This window comes from Macrobrachium nipponense, chromosome 18, assembly GCF_015104395.2.
Source record: "Macrobrachium nipponense isolate FS-2020 chromosome 18, ASM1510439v2, whole genome shotgun sequence".
NCBI classification, from domain to species: Eukaryota; Metazoa; Arthropoda; class Malacostraca; order Decapoda; family Palaemonidae; genus Macrobrachium; species Macrobrachium nipponense.
This window is the reverse complement of record NC_087211.1, coordinates 74,922,876-74,937,223: the sequence shown is the minus strand read 5'-3', so window position 1 is coordinate 74,937,223 and position 14,348 is coordinate 74,922,876. Positions and strand designations below refer to the sequence as shown.

At 41.6% G+C, this 14,348-nt stretch overlaps 1 pseudogene; it reads left to right on the top strand.

The window, feature by feature from the left end:
• LOC135197187 (protein jim lovell-like) overlaps positions 1-14,348 on the top strand; it is a 148,073-nt pseudogene that overhangs the window by 45,984 nt on the left and 87,741 nt on the right.

Sequence of the window (14,348 nt, the reverse complement as noted above, 5' to 3'; positions counted from 1 at the left end):
GCAAACTGATGACGACTTAGTAACAGTAAATCACAAGATCTCTACGATGAAATAGACTTGCCTATCTTTAAAATTTGTACATAGGATTACAATGATTTTGATAATGCTTATTTTTGCGGTGTTAGTGAACGTATGGTCTTAATTGTCCCACTATTTATTATTGATGATCTTAACCCTTAAACTCCTAAGTGGTATATTAAAAATCTTCTCCCGTATGCCGGTGCCGTTCGCAAGTGAGTGCCGAAGCGGAAATTTTTTTTTTTTTTTTTTTTTTTTCATAAAATCACAGCACGCTTAGTTTTCAAGATTAAGAGTTTATTTTTGACTCCTTTTTTGTCATTGCCTGAAATTTAGTATGCAACCATCAGAAATTAAAAAAAAATATCATAAATATTGGGATATATGACAGCGAAAAAATTTAATAGTATATAATTGTATACAAATCGCGCTCCGAGCAAAACGGTTAAAGCTAACGAGTTAATTTTTTCCTGTTGTATTGTACACAAAATTGCGATCATTTTGGTATATAACACATTGTAAAACGATCAAGGCAACACAGGGAAAATATTATCACAAAATGATGCATGAATTCGTAACGCGCAGACGTTAAAAAAAGCGGTTTTCAAAAAATCACCATAAATTGAAATATTGTGCTAGAGACTTCCAGTTTGTTGGAAAATAAAGGTAAATGATTGAATTTACTAGAATGTAAGAGTTTTAGCTTACAATTGCGTTTTTTGACCATTTCGGTCGAGTGAAAGTTGACCGAAGGTTGATATGTTGGCACTTATCGTTATTTATATGAAAATATTTCAAAACTGATAAAAGCTACAACCATGGGTGGTTTTTAGTTGTATTCTACATGAAATTGCGCACATTTCCTTATATTAAACTTTTTGTAACGGCTAATTTAAAATGGTGCAAACATTACAACAATCCGACGAAAAAATGTATTATTTTTTCGGAAGAGTTACTGCGCGGACGTAAAGGAAAAGTTTTTTTCATAAATTCACCATAAATCAAAATATTGTGCTAGAGACTTCCAATTTATTGCAAAATGAAGGTAAATGATTGAATATTTCTAGAATATAAGAGTTTTAGCTTACAATTGCGTTTTTCGACCATTTTGATAGTCAAAGTTGACCGAAGGTTGAAATTTAGGCACTTATCGTTATTTATATGAAAATATTTCAAAACTGATAAAAGCTACAACCATGAGTTGTTTTTGTTGTATTCTACATAAAATTGCGCACATTTTCATATATAATACTAATTTAAGATGGTGCAAAAATTATGTCAAAGTGACGAAATAATTTCCGAGATGTGTCGCTGATACTTTTTAGTGCGATAAGAAAGAAATTCGCGCTTGCGCGCCTGCGTAACGTTTGTAAACAAAACAACGCCTTGATCTGTGAGCTCCCAGCATCCCCCAAGGCGCGTGATTCAAAAGTTTTCACCTAGTAGGCCTATAACTATTTTTCCACAAATTAAATTTTTTTTTTTTTCCACAGTATATCGACGTACCATATGTCCAATCGGCACCCAACAGACAATTTATATCGACGTTTAATACTTCCAGTTGCCGTTAAAGGGTTAAAAGTATATGAAAGAGAGATGTCACAAATTTTTTGGTTCGAAAATGATGGCACAAGAATTTTTAACTTTGTTTTTGGGGGATGGTGAGAACTTACCACAAAACAATGTAAACAAGAACTTATTGTTGTGTAAACATCTTTTTTTTTATCGTAAATGTATTTGTATGTGATTACGAAAATACCAACATTACATACAAGCATAGCATTCTCTTGGAAGGGCGTGTCCCATCGTTCTAAACCACCCATATATTTTAGATATGCTCTCTATAATAGCAAAACACATATCTGTACAGTAAATGGGATTTCCAAATCATCTTCATGTCATATCTTATATCACAGGAAAATGTCAATGCTTTATACGTAAAATGTATGCCTTGTGCATTACAGTATAAGCAGAATGATGCTTTAGGCCAAAGAAAATGTGTGTGAATAATAGGGGATATTTAAGAACAACAGTTTTATGCTGGTACACTTAATTTGGCAACATGACAGAAAATAATACTAAGAGTATTCTGGGATGATAGTTTGAGGTATATTTTTGTTTGAACTGTCAAGTTGTCAATGAACTGTTTTGGAATGTATTTTTGTTTGAAATTATATGAATTTCGTTTTAGTATGATAATTTAAGGCAATTTATCAATCAAGTAATAAAATAGCTATAGTTTCCTTATCCGTTGCAGCTAGAATTTTGAAAATTCATGGTACTGCCGTTTTGTTTGGCTAGGCGACCACTCACTTACCGGGGTAGAGAGGAAACTACCCAGCATAGAAAATCAGTTGTTTCTGACGGCTGATGACCGTAATGGTTAGCAGCAGCGGAATTTTGAATTTTTAAAACTTCTCAGACATTTGGTGAAGTACTCTTGCCTTTGGTAGCCCAGTAGTCTGCCTAAGAAAGGCTAACCATTCATTATCCTTTTGTTTACCATAACATGTTAAGGTGCAGCTGGAACCACTGCACTTGTGCCCTTAACATTTACCTCACCAGATCACTTAATCTTTTTATTTAATTGAATTTTAAGAATTTATTGGCAATTTTTTGCTTTGGTTCTAATTTATTGTAAATTAGAGCATTAGCTAAACTGTTCTTTGCTCATATTATGCTCGACTTAGATTTATTTTTCCCCATCATTTTAGCAAACATGGAGGAGCTACTGTCCTTGAAGTGGAACAATCATCGCTCCACTTTTCTGCACATTTTGGGAGTTCTCAGGGACAAGGTAAGTCTTCTGTCAATGAATTTTTAAATTGTTCATCGTAGAGTTGGAGCTTGTATTACATACAATGTTAAGCAAATTAGGTGAAAACAAAATATCCATATTCAAGTGTGTACTTCTTAAAATTACATATCACAACATTTTGTCAAAAATTCTCAAGTTCAAAGAGTCAAGAATTTGTGTACTATTGAGAGGAAAAAGATTCATATCAAGATGTATTTTACACTCATATATATATATTTTTTTTTTGTATTTTAAAGCCTGAAGACCAGGAAACACCTGTTAATTGGAAGGTGTATAAAGTATATCTGCAGTTTCTTTTTTGAGTGCATTAAGTAATTTTTTTTTTGTTAAAGGACTTGTTGCCCATTTTCTTGATTTTTTCTTAATTTTCTTTCAGCAATCATATACTGATGTAACAATTGCCTGCGATCGGGCAAAGTTTTCTTACAGTGGTACACAAGTTGGTGTTGTCTACTTGTAGTGATTATTTCTGTGCCATGTTTGAGAAAACTGCTTGCAAGAGCCCAGTCATAGTGTTGAAAGACATCAAAAGTGGGGAACTAGAGGCCTTGCTAGACTATATGTACCTTGGTGAAGTGAATGTGAGACAGAGTGACTTAGCGTCTTTAATAAAGGCTGCAGAAAACCTTAGAATAAAAGGACTTGCCGTACCTGATGATGAACCCCCATCTAAAAAGGGTAGTGTTGGTGCTCCTAGTCGTAGAGATGGTGGTTGTGGTAGTCCCCCCTCGAAAAGAAAACGTAGAGACGAAAGTGAGGATGGTAGGGAGGATGTTAGACCGCCCCCCAGTATGTTACCTACTCCTCCTCCCCCTTCTAGACCAAAGAGCCCTATAAACCAGCGGCTGAGCCCATCCCCGCACAGAACTCAAGACTCTTCATCTGAAGAACATTCTAACCGTCCTCTTTCATCACCTGCGGAGCCCTCTGCGTCCTCCCACTCTACATCTCAAGCACCTCAGCCTTCAGGCAATGATCAGTATTCATCCGATGAAACACTCGTTAAGGTTGAAATGGAAGATGAAGGGCCTGACCCTGATGGCCAAGAGTACAATGTCAATGCTGATGGTTACAAAGAGGAAGGTGATAACTCTAGTGGTGCCGTCAACAATGATTTACCAGAGTTCCTACAGGCGGCGGCGTCTGGAACATTGTCTAGTAGTACAAAGTTTTTTCACATCCGTCATTTGCCGGGCCATCAAGTTACCAGCCTGTAAGTAATATCCTTGACTGGTGTGGTTGTTATTGTGATCATTCATGAATGTAAACTAAGGATTCTGTCGTTTTTTTTATTTTTGTTATTTTTTTATTTTTTTTTTTAAGGCTTGTTGGAAGATTAATGAAGGATTTGAATTTTGCATTCTTAAGTTTGTATGTGTCTTACCTAGTAATGATATTGCTAAGAGTTGCTACTTGACGGCAGCCTAAATTCAAATTTTGCGAGTAGTGCTTCGATGGGTCAGTGTAAGTATACAGTGCTGTCCCCCAATGGCAGTACTAGGAACGACTTGGTTAATCACGTCATTGTGTTTTCTGCTGCTCTTGATGAAACGTTGAATGATCACAACAGCTTGTTCTTATTTTCCGGTTTCATCACTAGATTTTGGTAGTGTTACAACCATCAGAATGCATTCATGGCCTTCGAGCAGGATGAGTCTTGCTTTTGTTTATTTTGTTCAGATTACCAAGAAGTCAGATACTTGCATTCTTGGGGAATAATAATGGCCTTTTAAGTACTTGTTCTTAAATGTATCACTACAGGCAGTCCCTGGTTATCGGCAATCTGGTTTCATGGCGATTGTCTAGCGCCATAAAATTGGCAATTTATGGCGCCGGATGAGTTCCAGTTACCGAATCACTGTTTTGGTTAATGGCGGTTTTCACTTATTGGCATGCCCCCAGGAATGGAAACCCCGCCTATGACCGGGGACTACCTGTATTCAAGTGGACCAAATACTTTTGCATATATCTTTTTACTTGTCGGGCTTAGGCTACGTGTAAGTCGTCGGTTAAGAACTCCCTTATATAACCTTGATGTTAAGTCATTCCTGTTGGCCAAACTTTTGTTGTTCATATGTGGAACAAACCTTTGGTCGTAACAATAGGATATTTTCCAAGCGCAGCTGGTAAACTTGTTAACACAATCAGAGATTGTAAGCAAAGACTGGCAATGCTGCATGTACAAGGTAAAAGCTGGTCAGTGACCATGCACAATCCTGTGAAGTTCAGTCTTTTTTTCCTAAATGCCTTGGAGAGTAGAATTTTACGCTTTGCTTTCCTACCAAGCCAGTTGTTTTTTGCCAGTGTTCTGTTCCTTCAGTGTGTGGTGTGTGTATTTGGGTTATGGCTTCTTTCGAGTCTCCACGACCATGCCACCATATGTGTAAGCTATAGCAAAATACTGGCAAATAGTTATATTAGAGCAATCCTTTTACACTAAGGGTAAATGATTACCTTTGAAGTGATTCTCGAATGTCATCCATTCTTTTATCCCAAGACTTGCATTTATTTACTTACCGGGATTAGGCTACATGCAAGTCACCCGTTAATGATTGCCTTAAAGTAAAATTTGAATGTTGCATTATTCCATTAGGTGATATTTTGCTATTGGGATTTTGTTTACTGATCATAGACTGGTCACAACTGCTGGTAAATATAATTACCTTGAAGTTAGTTTGTGAATGTTAAGATCTTTTAGGCCAAATGTATGCAATTAGGGCAACATATTTTGTTTTCTTTACCGTGCCTGCAATACTCATCACTTTCAGGAAAGAATGGTATTATTGTTTGGCTGTGAGAGAAGCCTATAGGTGGATACGTTCCTGTCAGTTGAATATTAATTAACTACTGGGTGTTTGGTTTGGCGGTACATTGTTACGTTATAGAGAAGCCTGTCATGGTCTCGTCGTGCGGAGATATTTTCCTGGTGTCATACAGTTGTGAACGTTCGATCCTAACCTCCAGCTTGCTTGGCGGATTGTAACTTGGCCCATTCGAGTCAGTTGGTGGGGTGCGTAATCTGTTATTGAATTCGATTACACTTTGAATTCCTGATAATTCTACTTATGTTTTCTTTTTGAGTAATCGGTTATTTGTAAATGTTTTTTTCTTTTAATTAAAACTACTTATTAATTATGTTCCTTTATCACTAAGTAGAGAATAAGAGCACAGTAATTTAAATTTTGGAGTTGAATTTTCATACAATCAACTTACCTGTCAGATATATACATAGCTAAGACTCCGTCGTTCCCGACAGAAATTCAAATTTTGCGCCACTCGCTACAGGTAGGTCAGGTGATCTACCGGCCTGCCCTGGGCGGCAGGACTAGGAACCATCCCCGTTTTCTATCATATTTTCTCTGTCGCCGGTGGTATCAACATTGTTGCTATTACCTCCTGACTTAGATTCATATTTCATCCTTTGATCATCGTTTCTCGGCTTTTTGGTGACGTATCTGGATCGTGTTTTGGCATTCGCTACTGTGGACTGTTTTTGGAATTGCTTTTTTGGATTTTTCTCAGTATGTCTGATTCAAATGTGAGTGTGAGAATGTGTGTGAATGTAGGCTGCAGGGTGAGGATACCGAAAGCTTCGGTTGATCCTCACACTGTATGCCGTAAATGTAGGGGGTTTCAGTGTTCTGCTAATAATACTTGTAAGGAATGCGAGGGATTAAATGCAGAAGAGTGGAAGACTTTGACTTCTTATTTGAAGAAGTTAGAGAGGGATAGGGTTAGACGTCTGAAAGGTGTGAGTTCAAGGCCTATTGAGCCTTTTACTGATAATTCTAATCCTACTGATTTAGATTCTCCCTATGTATCTCATTCACAAAGTGTACTTTCGGAATCGGCCTCGGAAATCGCCAATCTGAAAGCTACGATTAGAGACATGAAGTCCAAGATGGTGGACTTACAAGGTAAGGCTAGTGAAGTGAGTTCTCCCAGTGTTGTGGAGGGGGCGTTTGATCGTCCCTGCGACGCTCCCAGGCCTAGACCTCTTCCAAGCTCCCATGCCCAGAGGAGAAGGAAAGTCGAAAGCCTTAAGGAGGTCGTGGGGAATCCCCAACGGTCAGACGTCCCTTCAGCTAGCTCTGCTTCGTGGCAGGCTGCTCAAGGGCGCTATAGAAAAAGCGTCCTTCGTGAGTGTTTCTCGTCCTCTCCCTCTCCCTCACCTAAACGAGGGTGGAAGGAGTCGAACTTGTCGAGACCTCTGAAGCGTCATATGAAAGAACCCGAAATAGATTCGAGCCCAGAGCGTTTCTCAGATGACGCTCCCTCTTCTATTAAGAAGGCGAAGGTGGCGTCAGCGTCACCCGACGAGTACGCAGAAGTACCCTTTCCTACTTCTCCCCCGAGTGATGACGAAAGGCGTCATGCAGTGGACGTGGGAGAAGCGTCAAGGAGAATTATTATGGCAGTTCAAGAGCAACTGACCTCTCTAGTGGAGTTTTTAGCGCCTCGTAGGAAGGACGTTGCGCTGCCAATCAAGAAGTCTCGTCCTCTCTCCCCTGCTAAACGAGAAGCGTCATGCAGACGTGAAGCTTCTAAACATCTTACAGAAGCTTCGGGTTCAAGAGCGAGAACGGTTGCTTACGAAAGTTTCGTAACGCCAGAGAGACGTAAGACGTCTTTTAGACATGAAGCGTCATTGAAAACTGTTGGTAGACGTGAAGCTCCGACCAATATTTTGACGCCAAGTAGGACGCCTTTGGAGAGCGGAGCGTCTTCCAGGTGCGAGGCGTCATCAAGACGTCAGCAGCCAGGTAAGCGAGAGACGTCAGCCAGGACGCTTGGCGAACGAGAAGCGTCATCCAAGCGGGAAGCGTCTTCTAATTATCAAGAGAAGCCTGAACTTTTGGCGCCTTCCAAGGCTATTAAAGCGGGAAAGAGGAAAGATTATCATTCCCTTAGCCCCTCTCCTATTAGGAGTTTGTCTCCTCCAGAAGAGGAACGTACAGAAAGGGGAGCGGAGACTCATTTAGATCCCGCGAGTTTGGAAGGAAACTCGGATGATTGAACTATCAAGGAAAGAAGGAATGGAATGTCGAACTATAAGGTTTTGACTGCCTTGCTTCTTGAGGAGTATGGAGACGAGTTGACTCCTGCCGCTCCTCCTTCTCCGCGCTCTCTGTTTTCGAGTGCTAAGACGAAGAAGCCTTCGTCTTTTCTCAAAATGAAGCCCACCATTTCTATGAAGAGGGCTCTACAATCCTTAGCTCGGTGGATGAAGTCTAAGAAAGACTTGGTAAGAAGCGGTCTTCTGCATGCCTCCAGCGAGATTAGCTGGTAAAAAGAGGCATTTGGTATCAGACGGGAGAGAATATGGGTATTGCTCTCCCGTCTACGTCGGAAGCAGACTTTTCGACCTTAGTTGACGCTTCACGTCGACAAGGTCTCAATTCGGCACGAATTACGTGGGCATTTCTGAACTGGACCATCTCCTTAAGGGACTCTTTCATGTATTGGAAGTTTTCAACTTCTTAGATTGGTCCCTTGGGGTGATGTCCAAGAAAGCCCATGATTCGGAAGGAATCGAACCTGAAGCCCTTTTATGCATATTGTGTTGTATAGACAAAGCGGTACAGGATGGCTCTTTTGAAATCTCCTCATTGTTTGGAGCAGGTCTTCTAAAGAAGAGGACGGTATAGGGGCCCTCCTTCTTAACCAAGGCAGTCTCCCACGCTCAGAGGCAGCGCTACTGTATTCGCCTTTGTCTGACTTTTTTGTTCCCTTCTCAGTTAGTGAAGGACATTGCTCATTCTTTAACTGAGAAGGCGACTCAGGATCTTCTGACACAGTCAGCAAGGAAGAAGAAGCCTGCTTCTACATCTGACAAGAAAGGACCGAGTACATCGGTTCAGCCCTTTCGAGGTGGTCCGACCTCCAGACCTCCCGCAAGAAGGAAGGCTCCGGAGAAGAGAGGTAGGTCTGCCTTTCGTCCCTTTAAAAAGGGAAAATGAAGCTTCTCTCCTCCAAGCACCAGTAGGTGCCAGGCTCCTGGGATTTGTGGAGGCCTGGACACTTATAAACGCAGACGCGTCTTCATTGGCTATCATAAGGAAGGGATATCGTATCCCTTTCCTGAACACTCCTCCCCTAACGTCAATACCAAGGGAACTAACAGCCAAGTACAAGGACCTGTGCTGAGGGATACTCTTCGATCGATGGTGGAACAAATGTGGGACAAGAGAGCGATAGAACTAGTACTGGATCAAAACTCCCCGGGGTTTTACAATCGCCTTTTTCTGGTTGCGAAAGCCTCGGGAGGCTGGAGACCAGTACTGGACGTCAGCTCTCTGAACAAATTTGTTCAGAAGGAGAAGTTCTCCATGGAGACTTCTGCTTCAGTCCTGGCGTCATTACGACAAGGAGATTGGATGGTGTCTCTAGATCTCCAGGACGCCTACTTTCACGTCCCGATCCACCCTTCATCGAAGAAGTACCTCCGTTTCATGACGGGGGGAAGGATCTTTCAGTTCAGAGCCTTGTGTTTCGGCCTGTCCACAGCTCCTCAGGTCTTTCACAAGCCTGATGAAGAATGTGGCGAGGTTTCTTCACCTCAAAGGAGTAAATATCTCTCTGTATCTGGACGACTGGCTCATCAGGGCCAGATCAGAGAGAGTGCTTGGAGGACCTAAAGTTAACTCTAGATTTGATCAAAGCGTTGGGATTGCTCGTGAACCTCGAGAAGTCTCAGCTGACCCCCAGACAGGACTTAGTCTATCTGGGGATTCGGATGGATTCTCGGGGTTTTCGAGTATTTCCTTCGCAAGAGAGAATCGCAAAAGGTTTGCGGATAGTCTCTCTCTTCTTAAGGAAGGAACATACGTCGGCGAGGGAATGGTTGAGCCTTCTAGGGACCCTTTCCTCGCTCGAACAGTTCTTCCCACTAGGAAGACTTCATTTACGTCCGCTTCAATTCTTCCTCAAGAAGTCTTGGAGTTGGAAGACTGGACAACTTTCGGACGTATTTCCCATTCCAGTGGAGATAAGATCGCACCTGGAATGGTGGTTGCCCCCTCTGGAAGAGAACAAAGGGATCTCTCTAAGGACACAGAACCCAGACCTAGTGTTGTACTCCGACGCGTCGGAGAAAGGTTGGGGTTGGGGAGCGACATTAGGCCTCGGGAAGAGTGTCCCAGGCACTGGGAACCAGCCCCACAGGTGTACTTGGCACATAAACTGCAAAGAGCTCTTCGCCGTGCATCTGGCTTTGAAGAGTCTAGAACCTCTTGGTGTCGAACAAAGTAGTGCAAGTAAACGTGGACAACACCACCGCACTTGCCTACATTCGAAACAGGGAGGGACTCACTCCTCGTTCCTTTACGAACTGACGAGAGAACCTTTTGCTTTGGACCGTCGACAACAGGAACATCTCCCTTCTGACAAGGTTCGTACAGGGAGTAAAGAATGTGAGGGCGGACAGACTCAGCAGGAGGAACCAGGTTCCTTCATACAGAGTGGACCCTACACGAGGAAGTGTGTCTAGATCTCTGGTCGCTGTGGGGACACCTCATGTGGATCTCTTCGGCCACATTCATTTCCAAAAGGCTGCCAGTCTTTTACTCGGTCGTGGAAGATCCAAGAGCCCTTATGGTAGACGCCTTCCTGCTAAATTGGTCTCGAGTAGACGTATATGCTTTTCCTCCATTCAAAATACTGGGATTAGTAATGAAAAAGTTTGTGGCGTCAAAGGAGACGAGGATGACATTAATAGCCCCCTTTTGGCCGGCCCAAGATTGGTTCTCGGAGGTGGTAGAGTGGATCGTAGACTTTCCAAGATCCCTACCAAGAAGGACGGATCTTCTCAGACAACCACACTTCAAGAGGTACCATCAAAACCTCCCCGCTCTCGCTCTGACTGCCTTTCGACTATCGAAAGACTTGTCAGAGCGAGAGGGTTTTCTCGCAAAGTGGCAAGCGCGATCGCGAGAGCACGCAGAACCTCCACTTCGAAAGTATATCAATCGAAGTGGGAAGTTTTTAGAAGGTGGTGTAGATCCAAGAAGTTGTCCTCCTCCACTACCTCTATAGCGGAAATTGCTGATTTCCTTCTATTCCTGAGAGAACAATCTCATCTAGCTGTATCCACAATAAAGGGATACAGAAGTATGCTCTCTGCTGTCTTCAGGAATAGAGGATTAGATCTGCAGATAATAAAGATCTCACGATCTCATAAGGTCATTTGAGACTTCAAAGTCGAAGGAACCGGTCCCTCCGAACTGGAACCTAGACGTAGTCCTCAAGTTTCTTTCATCTGAAAGATTCGAACCTCCTCATCTGGCATCGTTTAGAGACATCACCAGAAAATGCCTATTCCTATTATCTTTAGCTACGGCAAAGAGAATTAGTGAATTACATGCTCTGCAGGATAAAGTAGGATTCAAGGGAGACTCAGCTATTTGCTCGTTTAAGACCCTGTTTTTAGCTAAAAACGAGAATCCCACGAATCCCTGGCCTAAGTCATTCGAAGTCAAAGGCATATCGAGTCTCGTAGGCAGAGAAGCAGAGAGGTCTCTATGCCCTGTAAGAGCTCTGAAGTTCTACCTTCAGAGAAAGCATCAGATGGGAGGCTCTAGACAAGGTCTTTGGGTGCGCGGTAAAAGACCCCACAAGACTGATGTCCAAGAATGCGCTATGGCATTCTTTGTGAGGAACGTCATTACAGACGCTCATAAGGTCTGTTCTGACGAACAGTTACAACTGTTGAGAGTTGAAGCTCATGAAGTGAGAGCTGTAGCGACGTCTCTCTCGTTTCATAAGAATATGTCGCTTAAAAACATCATAGATACGACATTTTGGAGATGCAACTCAGTATTTGCATCTCATTACTTGAAAGACGTTCGTGTGACATATGAGAAGTGTTTTTCTCTAGGTCCTTTCGTATCGGCGGTATACGATTCTGGTACGGGAGCCGACACCAATCCTTAAATGTATATACTTTTCTTCTTTTTGGATATGGGTTCTGGAGTCTCTTTCGAACAATGTAGGACCTGGTTTAGCACGGCGGGCGGCCGTCTATGTTGTTCAGTAAGAGAATCTTGTCATATCTAATCAGATGAGTATAATTTTTTTTTTTTTTTTTTTTTTTTTGAAATCATGTATGTGTGCGTAGTGGTTTTGAGTTACGGTTGTTGTGACGAGTTCGGGGATAACTCGGAACAATCCTTAGTTCTAACATATGGTTAGGATCAGGTGGTCGGGATTGGTTGTGTGCTCCTTCATAAGGTGTATTGTCATATAAGTGGATCAGCACCCATTGACAAAGTCCTTTTAGGCTCTGCCGAGTAAGCGGATAAGACCCCATCGGCAGACCCACAAGAACTCTTGGCCATAGATCATATATCTCGCTAAAGTTTCTTGAGGTGATGCAGACTACTGGGCAAACACCCACGAAGTCTACAACCTATCAGGTAGGAACCAAGGTTTTATTTATACCTACAACATATGTTGTTTACCTGTCTATCTTGCCATTATTAGTAGCTGTCTCTTACCCTCCACCGAAAGGTGCCAATCAGCTATGTATATATCTGACAGGTAAGTTGATGGTAGGAAAATGATATGTTATGTTACAAATAAAGTTTCATACATACTTACCTGGCAGATATATACAATTAAAGGCCCACCCAGCCTCCCCGCAGGAGACAGGTGGAAGAGAGAAAATATGATAGAAAACGGGGATGGTTCCTAGTCCTGCCGCCCAGGGCAGGCCGGTAGATCACCTGACCCTACCTGTAGCGAGTGGACAGCGAAATTTGAATTTCTGTCGGGAACGACGGAGTCTTAGCTATGTATATATCTGCCAGGTAAGTATGTATGAAACTTTATTGTAACATAACAATATCATTTTTGTTACATTAATACAAACATGTAACACAAATGCATTATGTTAGGGAAATGCTAATGTTATTCATGCAATTTTAGACCTCAGAATTTCATATAAAGTAGTTGATAATCAATTACTGATCGATTATATTCATACAGTAATAAGTAACCGAGATCACCAGAGATGCCGGCATCTTGCCTCTAGTCTGTCAGAGTGTCATTTTGCATTATTTAAATACAAAAGTCAAAATATAGTTGCCAGAATTTCATATAAAGTACAGTAGTTTCTCAGGATACGAAATTAGTCCGTTCCGAAGCGCCCTTTGTAACCTGATTTTTACGTATCTCGAACTAGGTTGTACATGTAAATTGCCTAATTCGTTCCAAGCCCTACAAAAACACTCAGTAAATTTTATAATAAAGCTAAATTGACCAATAAACAATGAATTACAACAATTTGGACCATTCAATACCTAACATAACCTTTATTGTAGTACGTACCTGTAAATAAAGTGTATTAGTATACTTGGTACAAGAAATACTGTATGTGCATGTACGTACACATGTAGTAAAAGGTGGAACCTTACCTTTCGAGTGAGGCGATCTCCGAAAGTGGCGACAGAGAAGGACAAATGGCATAAAACATGAACACTAAACTTTACGAAACACATTAACAAATGGCAGAAAACATTTAAACTTAACTTTACAAAAAACTTAAAATAAAAATTTTTTTTTTCCTTTTTCAGATTTTTAAATTTTTTATTTTTACAAAATTTCAATTTCTTCACCACTTTCAACTTTGTTTTTTATATCAATTGGAGCTTCCTGTTTGCTTACTACTACTAAAGGGCTCTTTAAAAAATAACTATCCAAGGAAGATTGCTTCTGCCTGCTTTTCAAAATGTTCCTGAAACGACTCAGGCAAACGTCATCGAACTGTGCAAGTATACAACCTGTGTAAGCCTTTTCAGGGTGTCTCTTTTCTACAAATGATTGCACTTCATGAAAAGCAGCTAGAACATCCTTAATTTCTGCCGTTGTCATAGGGTCGTCCTCCTTCTCGCCGCTGCTAGAGAACTCTCCTTGAATGATGTTATGTTGCATGGCCTCCAACTCCTTCAGGTCATCCGTCGTAAGCTCCTTTGGTGCTCCTCGAGAAGGTCATTGATGTCCTCATCAACGACCAGCCCCATGGACTTGCTGAGTGCAACGATCTCATCCAGATCTGGTTGCGGAACAGTTTTAGGATCGTCAACTGTTTCTAAATCTGCATCAGCTTCGCCCATGTTTAATCCTTCGAAGTCTTGGGCGGATACGGCATCAGGCCAGAGTTTCCTCCATGAGGAATTCAAGGTTCGCCTTGAAACCTCCTGCCAAGCTTGATCGATGAGTCGGATGCATATGATAACATCGAAATGCTCCTTCCAAAATTCACGCAAGGTGAGGTTTGTGGTATCGGTGATGTTGAAACATCTCTTGAAAAGATGTTTTGTATACAGCTTCTTGAAGTTCGATATCACTTGTTGGTCCGTGGGTTGGAGGAGAGAGAGGTGGTGTTAGGCGGAAGATATAGAACCTTGATGAAAGAATACTCCACTAGGATATCTTCCTCGAGGCCAGGAGGGTGAGCAGGGGCATTGTCCAACAACAGAAGACATTTCAGAGGGAGGTGGTGAACAAAAGTCTT